Below are 8,640 nucleotides of genomic sequence, written 5' to 3' on the forward strand. Positions count from 1 at the left end.
ACCAGGCAAAGACCCAACCAAAAAGGAGAATTACAGGCCAATCTCCTTGATGAACACAGATGCAAAGATCCTTAACAAGATTCTAGCTAACAGAATCCAGAAACACATAAAAAAAATAATTCACTATGACCAGGTAGGCTTCATCCCAGAGACACAGGGATGGTTTAACATACGTAAGTCAATAAATGTAATCCAACATATCAACAGAGCCAAGGTCAAGAATCACATGATTATCGCTACAGATGCAGAAAAGGCCTTTGACAAAATTCAACATTCATTCATGCTAAAAGCTCTGGAGAAAATAGGAATAGAAGGAACATTTCTAAAAACAATAAAAGCCATTTATGACAGACCAATAGCCAATATTATACTTAATGGGGAAAAGCTACAACCAATTCTCCTAAAATCAGGAACAAGGCAAGGATGCCCACTGTCTCCACTCCTCTTCAATATAGTCCTAGAACCCTTAGCCAGGGCAATAAGGCAAGAAAAAGACAGTAAAGGGATCCGCATAGGGAAAGAAGAAGTTAAACTATCCCTTTTTGCAGACGACATGATACTATACCTCCACGATCCCAAAAACTCCATCCCCAAACTCTTAGAAATCATAAATCACTTCAGCAAAATATCAGGATACAAAATAAACCCACAAAAATCAGTTGCCTCCTATACACTGATAATGTACAGGAAGAGAGGGAAATAAAGGGAGCAACCCCATTCACAATAACCTCCCGAAAAATAAAATATTTAGGAATTATCCTAACCAAAGATGTAAAAGAACTATTTAATGAGAACTATAAAAAGTTAAAGAAAGAAATTGCAGAAGACACTAGGAAATGGAAAGACCTCCCATGCTCCTGGATAGGCCGACTTAATATAGTAAAGATGGTAATACTTCCAAAACTAATATACAAATTCAACGCAATTCCTATTAAAATCCCAATGACGTACATCACTGAAATACAGAAAACAGTCCAAAAATTCATATGGAACAACAAAAGACCTAGAATAGCCAAAACAATTCTAGGGGATAAAGACAATATGGGAGGGCTATCCATGCCGAACTTCAAACTCTACTACAGAGCTATAATAACAAAGACAGCATGGTACTGGCACAAAAACAGACCCGAAGACCAATGGAACAGAATAGAAGATCCAGAAATAAATCCACAGGCCTACAGCCAGCTGATATTCGACAAAGGAGCCAAAGACATACAATGGAAGAAACACAGCCTCTTCAACCGCTGGTGCTGGGAAAACTGGGCAGCCACATGCAGAAAACTAAAAGTGGACCCCAGCCTATCACCATGCACCAACATCAACTCAAAATGGATTAAAGACCTTAACATTAAACCTGAATCTCTGAAACTACTGCAGGACAGAGTAGGAGAGACACTTGAACTAATAGGCACAGGAAGGAACTTCCTGAACAGAGTCCCAGGGTCACAACAAATTGGAGAGAGACTCGACAAATGGGACTACCTTAAAATAAAAAGCTTCTGCACAGCTAAATCTATCGCAACCAAGCTAGAAAGACAACCAACTAATTGGGAAAAAATATTTACCAGCAATATATCAGACAAGGGGTTAACATCCTGTATATACAGGGAACTCAAGAAACTAATCCCTCCCAAACCCAACAAACCAATTACTAAATGGGCAAGGGAACTAAAGAGGGACTTCTCAAATGAAGAAATAAAAATGGCAAAGAAACACATGAGGAAATGTTCATCATCCCTGGTGGTGAAGGAAATGCAAATAAAGACAACCCTGAGATACCACCTTACCCCAGTCAGAATGTCCCACATCCACAAATCCGCCAATGACAAATGCTGGAGGGGATGTGGAGAACGAGGAATGCTATTACACTGCTGGTGGGAATGTACACTCATACAACCACTTTGGAAAGCAGTCTGGAGGGTCCTTAGAAAGCTAAAGATTGACCTCCCTTACGACCCAGTCATACCACTTCTAGGCATCTACCCTGAACAACAGGAACCAATATACAAGGACACGTGCACCTCCATGTTTATTGCAGCACTGTTCGCAATAGCTAGGATATGGAAACAACCTAGATGCCCCACCACAGATGAATGGATCCAAAAATTGTGGTATCTATACACAATGGAATATTATGCAGCCATTAGAAATGACAAAATAATGGCATTTGCAGGGAAATGGATGGAGCTAGAAGGAATCATGTTGAGTGAGGTAAGCCAAGAACGAAGAGACAAACAGTACATGGTCTCCCTGATAAGTGGATGATGAATCCAAAATGTTAGGTGATATGACAAAACTAACAGGACTTAAGAAACAAAGAACTCCCACTCATCTGGTTGAACCACTACTAAATATCCCCATGCTGCTGATCACATATATGGTATATAACATATGAGCACCGTTATATATTACAGACTGTGATAGACAATTTGCTCCAGGAAAGTTAGAATGAACTTGTGACTTTAAATGAGCATCATTATTCCACAATACTGTGAATTTCCGGAAATTAAGTAATCACTTAATCACAATCAAAAAAAAAAAAAAAAAAGAACCTTGGGGAAGGGAGGGAGGGAGGGGATGGTAGGGGGAAAACAATGGAGGGGGTAACAATGTTCAAGAGGAAGTGTACTCATTACCTCACTCATGTAACTGTAACCCTCTGTATAGTATCTTTACAATAAAAAAATTTAAAAAAATAAAATAAAATAAAATAAACTCCAACCACCTGGTTTGAGTTATACTGAATTATAGGAACTCTAATACCAAGCCCATTCTTCAAGCAACCCACACTACAGTTCTCAGGGTTTATAATCCAGGTTCTTCCTAGCTAATGTTGCATATTTGTACCTCCACAGGTCTGTGATCTTGGGGAACCCCTGTCCCTGTAGCTCCACTAAGTATTGCTTTAAGTCTGGAGCTCTCTGCAGCCCCTCTCCCACTAGGCATAACCCTAAGGTAGACTTTCTGCAATGGCACTGCCCTGTGAAAGTTCTCTCCCTGGGCTGCTTCAGTCTCTGAAAGCTAGGTGTGGCCCTGCCTCCACACCTTTTGAACTCTGCACATTGTAGCTGCTGTGTCACATGGCTGCAGGTTGATGGCCTGTGTCTACTCAACTGGTTGTCCAAGCCACACCTGGGTTTTCTAGAGTCACAGCTGGGTGGCCCAAAAGCATGGCAACAAAATTCAGGGCAAAGAAATATGGGGCAGCTCAGGGCTTCAAACACGGAGGTCTCTGTCTGGACACTGTGTGTTCCCCTAAGCCTTGGCACCTGAGCCTATGTTGAAGGGGACATAGCAATAATCTCTGAGATGCTTCAGAGTCATCTTTCTTCCACTGGCTTCAGGAATAGCACCTGGCTTCATTTGGTTCACACTAATCTTCTTATCAAATGTTATCCTGGTCCTATCCTTAGAGTTTTCTCATAAGCATGTTTTTTTGAAAGTTTTTATTTAGGTACTTTTTTATTACCCCTCATCCCCACTCCCTCTCACCCCAAAACATTCTCAAGTGTCATTGTTCCATTTTCACACAAGAATTTTAAAAATATTCACCCTAGCCAGCACCAGTGGCTCACCAGGTGGCTGAGATCTTAGAATCTCTGTTCAAAGTCAGCCTGGGCAATAAAGGCCGTGAACTCTTTATCTTCAATTAAACACAAAAAACCCGCTGTAATGCTGTGGCTCCAGTGGTAGAGTGCTAGCCTTGAGGGAAAAGAAAAGAGCTCAGGGACAGTGCCTAAACTCAGAATTCAAGCCACAGGACAGGGAAACATTTTTAAAATTAAATAAATAAAAGTATTCACCCTCCTTTACTTTCTCCTTCTTCCATCCCCTGACAAGACCCATTTAGCATTCCTGTCCTTTATTTATTTTAGTGTATGTTAATTGTTTTAAAATATTTCACATATGAATATACAGTATTTTTTTATTTTTATTTTTTATTTGCACATACAGTATTTTGACCAGATTTGGACCCCTTTATTCTCTTTCCCTACCCCCAACTATTCAATATTTTTAAGTTAATTTGCCAAAGTGATGTACAGAGGGGTTACAGTTAGATATGTAAGGTAGTGAGTACATTTCTTATTGAACACGTTCAACTATTCAATATTGTTCATAGCTTTCGCTGAGTTTTGTTTTGACACTTCCTTCGCAGATACAATGTATTTTGGCTCACCCTCTAGCATTGTCTCCTCTCAATCAATCCTCTCAAACTGTCCCAATTTATAAACATGATCTATCTTTTATCTATCAATTATCTATTTACCTATCTATCTGCATGATCTTGTATAGGTTTAATATACACTTATATTCTTTGTTAAGTAGAATAGCTTATTCTTTTAATTTATTGTAAAGGTAATGAACAGGAGAGCCACAGTTACTTAAGTATGGTAATGAGTACATTTCTTTTTAACACTGTTACCCCCTCTCTCATTTTCTCCTGCTTACCACTTCCTACTCCCCTCCCCACCAAGTTGTAAAATTCATTTCCAACTTAGTGTCTAGTGAGTATCTTTGTTGCATTCGTTTATCCTTTGAACTGCTGTTTCTGTGATTCCCTTTTCCTTCCACAGATCACATAAGCTTACATATAAGACAAAGGGTATAGAAAACTAAAACAAAAAATAGAAATAACTGTAAATAGGACATAGTTAGAACCTCTTGTCTCTAATTCTTGGAGTTCATTTTGATGTGCTTTATTAGATAGGGTCCTATGCACTTAGTGATGGAACTATTGTGAATCCCTGCTGAGAATATCATAGGCATATTCTAGTTACTACAAATGAGGGAAAACATGAAACATTTGTGCCTGGCTTGCTTTGCGTAATATAATTTTTTCCAGGTCTTTCCATTTCCTTACTAATGAGGCAATGCCACTTTTTCTGTGTATATATAACACATCTTCTTGATCCATTCATCTTACCATAGCTAAGATATGGAACAAACCCATATGTTTATTTTTTTAAGGATAAGATTATGTCAAAACAGAGACCTCAGTGTTTGTTGCCTTGTGTTGCCCCAACATCTATGCTCCTTGAATTTTCTGTATAGCGCTTATTTTACTTATCATAATCTTCTCTGGTTCTACTCCATCTCCCTACAAACAACATAATTCCATTCTTTTTTATGGATGAATAATATTCCATTGTGCATATGTACTACATTTTCTTCGTTAGTTGAAGGGTATCTTGGATGTTTCTACAGGTTAGCTACTGTGAATAATGCTGCATTAAACATGAATGTGCAAGTGTTTCTATTAAATCCAGACTTACATTTCGTCGGATATGTACTTAAGAGGGGAATCACTGGATCAAATGATAGCTTTCTTTTTATATTTTCTTGAGGATACTCCACACTGATTTCCAAAGTGCTTCCACTAGTTTACATTGCCTTTGACAGTATATAAAACTTCTCCTTTACCCCTACCTGGGCTTGCCAGCATTTGTTTTTGCTTTTATTCTTGAGGATGGCCATTCTGATTGGAGTGGCATGAAATATCAATGCCATTTTTAAAAATATTTTTTATCTTTAAGTAGTTGCATAAAGGAGTTGCCATTTATCAAAGCAGTTTATGAACACAGTGCCTCCTGACCAATATCAGCCCTTTAAACATTCTCACTCCCCAAGCCCACCCTTTCCTGTACTTAGCTTTAGGTTTTGTATTTGACTGACAAAGAAGTTTATGTGTACAATGCATGGTGATCTGTATCATGGCTTCAACAGCATCACCCTCCTTCATCCTTTCCCTTCCCTTAATCAATGTAATTTTTATTTTATTTCCTCTATAGTTAGGGATGTTGTGATTTTCTTCATCAAATATGCCTTTTTATTTTTTAAGCTCCAGGCTGAAAACTTTCCAACTCTTTAAGTTCTGCTCCTCTTTTAATTAAAAATTCCATCTTTAATTTGATTCTTTCTTCTTACATTGTATTGTAATTAGTTACAAGAAATTATGCAGCACCCTGATCATTTTACCTAGACGTGTCTCCTGCCAAATTTCCTACTTCATTGTCCTTAAATTCTGCCTTCTACCAAGTATTATGATCAGGACATCATTCAGCCTGTTTGAATTTTGCAAATGTTTGGTTGCTCTTTTCCTCTCTTGCAACTAAGATGCTCTTTTCTCCAGCTTCCAGACAAGATTCCTTACTGCTGTCTAAGCTTTCCAGGATAGCCATTGCTGCTCACATTTCTACCACTATTTTGATTATGACCACTTACATCACTCTAAGACCCACACTCTCTACACCTCTCCTAAGCACTCACCGGGATCACTCTTTGCTTCCTTCACAGCCACGTCGGCTTTCTCTACAATGTAGAAAATCAAGAGAGCACGCATTACTACGCAAGATTTCTTGAACCTGGGCTTGGAACTCGCATACTCTCATTTCTACTTTATTCTATTTGGCCAAAATAAGTTATACTGCTGAGGACAATGCAATTCTTTCAGTTTCTATCCATTTCCCAGCTAAAAAGATGCTTCCATATTTGAGGGTATTGGTCTTGGCACTTTCTCGTTCTTATACAAATTTCTGTTAGTTTTTTACTATAAAAATAATCAAGGTTCCGGGAAGATGGCGGAGGAGAAGCTGGAATCTGAACAAGCTCTCGCATAGAAAGCAGTTATAGAGTTCCAGTGAACAGTCCTAAGCCAGAGAATCACACCAAGTGTGCCATCACAGGACAGAGAGTTAGACAAGAGAGGGGAAGCTGAGGCAAAAAGACACATCTGACCGCCTGCCAGCAGCTGCCACTGCGGCGGCAGGGTCGCGGCGGCGACCACCGCCGCGGGGTCATACCTGAGACACAGAGAGTCGGGGATGAAGGAGCCAGACGCAGCGGACGAGCGGATTCTACTCAACACCAACAAGAACCGACAAGGAGCGGAAATCTTTATCCTGCTGTTTGCAGATCAGAGACTACCCAGGATCCAAGACTCGTCGAGAGTACAAGCCCGACTTCCTCACTCCTCAGGGAGCAGAGGAGGGAAGGCCACCCCTCCCCCCCCAGCAACGGTGATCTCCAGCTCGGAGGAGCTGCTGGCTCCAGCTCAGGCCTTGGAATAAAACGAGTCATTTAGCAGGTCACAAGAACTTAATGGCGAAGTGACCTGCCAGACTCATCTCCATCCAGGGAAAAGTCACCCAGCTCAGGCGCCAGCCATCTGAGTGGCTTGCCTCACTGGGTAACCAGAGCCAGAGGCTGCCCCTCCCTCTAGCAGCCACCACAATCAATTGAAAAACAGAAACCCTGAGAATGGCTTCAGGCTGGGCGCTGTGAGCTTTATCACAAAATAGCCCCAGGGAAAAGCTACTGTTTGTTGAAAGGCCTCAACTCTACCCAGAACCTAGCCTCACCACCACATCCCCCTCTTTTGTGATTCTCAAAGCAGATCACCCTCCCAGAAAACTAACCTGGGAGGGGGATCTCAAAATCTTGGATAAAGCAGAGCATTTTTCTGCCTCTTCCAACCAACCGACTTAAGAACCCAATCAAGCCACAGGACCTCAAGCTGACCAGAGACTCCAACAAGAGACTGGTTACAGACAAAAGGGAGATACAGGATTCTTCCCACTCCTCCCCCCCCCAAAAAAAAATCAAAAGACTTTTTTTTTTCTTTTTTTTTTTTCTTCTTCTTCTTTTCTTTTTTTTTGCTTGTTTTTTGTTTTTTGTTACCTTATATATATATACATATATATATATATATATATATATAAATTTTTTTCCCTTCTAAAACTTTTATTAATCTTTAATTTTTGCCTCTTCTGAAAAAATAATCGTTTTCCAGTAACTTTTTTTTTTTTCCTCATCTTATAATTTTTATTTTAGGAATACGTGAATGAGCGTTTTCCTTTCTTTTCTTGTCTTCTTTCTCTTTTTCTCTCTTTCTTAATTATCTTTTTGTTTTTTATCTAGCTCTACTGAACTTCTGATCTTTTCTTCTCCCTTTCCCATCCTTAAAGTTTTTCACATCTCCTCTATGTCCCTCCCCTTCTCGGAACATATTCACATTCCTCTCTAAATAGACGGTCTTTTAACCTCTATAACATTAATTTTTACGTTTCTATTTTTTTCTGGTCTCTCTTTATTCCCCTTTCCGTCTCTTCTTTTTCTCTTTCTCTCTACTTGCATCCTACCCAACCCATTTCCTGCATTGTGATTAGGACATAGTTAACTCTCCCTGTGCCTCCCCACACCAATCTAGTCCTATTTTTTACCCACATCTCTCCCTAATCCTAATAATTTCTGGTTTTCCAAATTCTTTTCTGCGGTTCGAAGTCCTTTAACATATAGTTGCTTGATGTTGAATAGATGTATCTGTTGAACTAGATTGTATCTGTAGACTATTGACTGTAAAAATGCAAACTTTGGTTGATGGTTGCCTTAAGATAGTGTTCTAGCACAAAACAATCTAAGGATAATGGGTGTAGAGGAGCACCTAGAAACAGAAGTTAATGGTCTAGGAAATTTGTTTAACAGGATCCTAGCAGAGAACTTCCCAAACATACAAAAAGATAGGCCTATTCAGATACAAGAAGCTTTTAGAACCCCAAATAGACCAGACCAGAATAGGACATCCCACAGTCACATTATAATCCACACAGGATCAACCCAGACCAAGGAAAAGATCCTTAAAGC

Source organism: Dipodomys merriami, unplaced genomic scaffold, assembly GCF_024711535.1.
Source record: "Dipodomys merriami isolate MVZ:Mamm:240054 unplaced genomic scaffold, mDipMer1.0.p SCAF_52, whole genome shotgun sequence".
NCBI lineage: Eukaryota > Metazoa > Chordata > Mammalia > Rodentia > Heteromyidae > Dipodomys > Dipodomys merriami.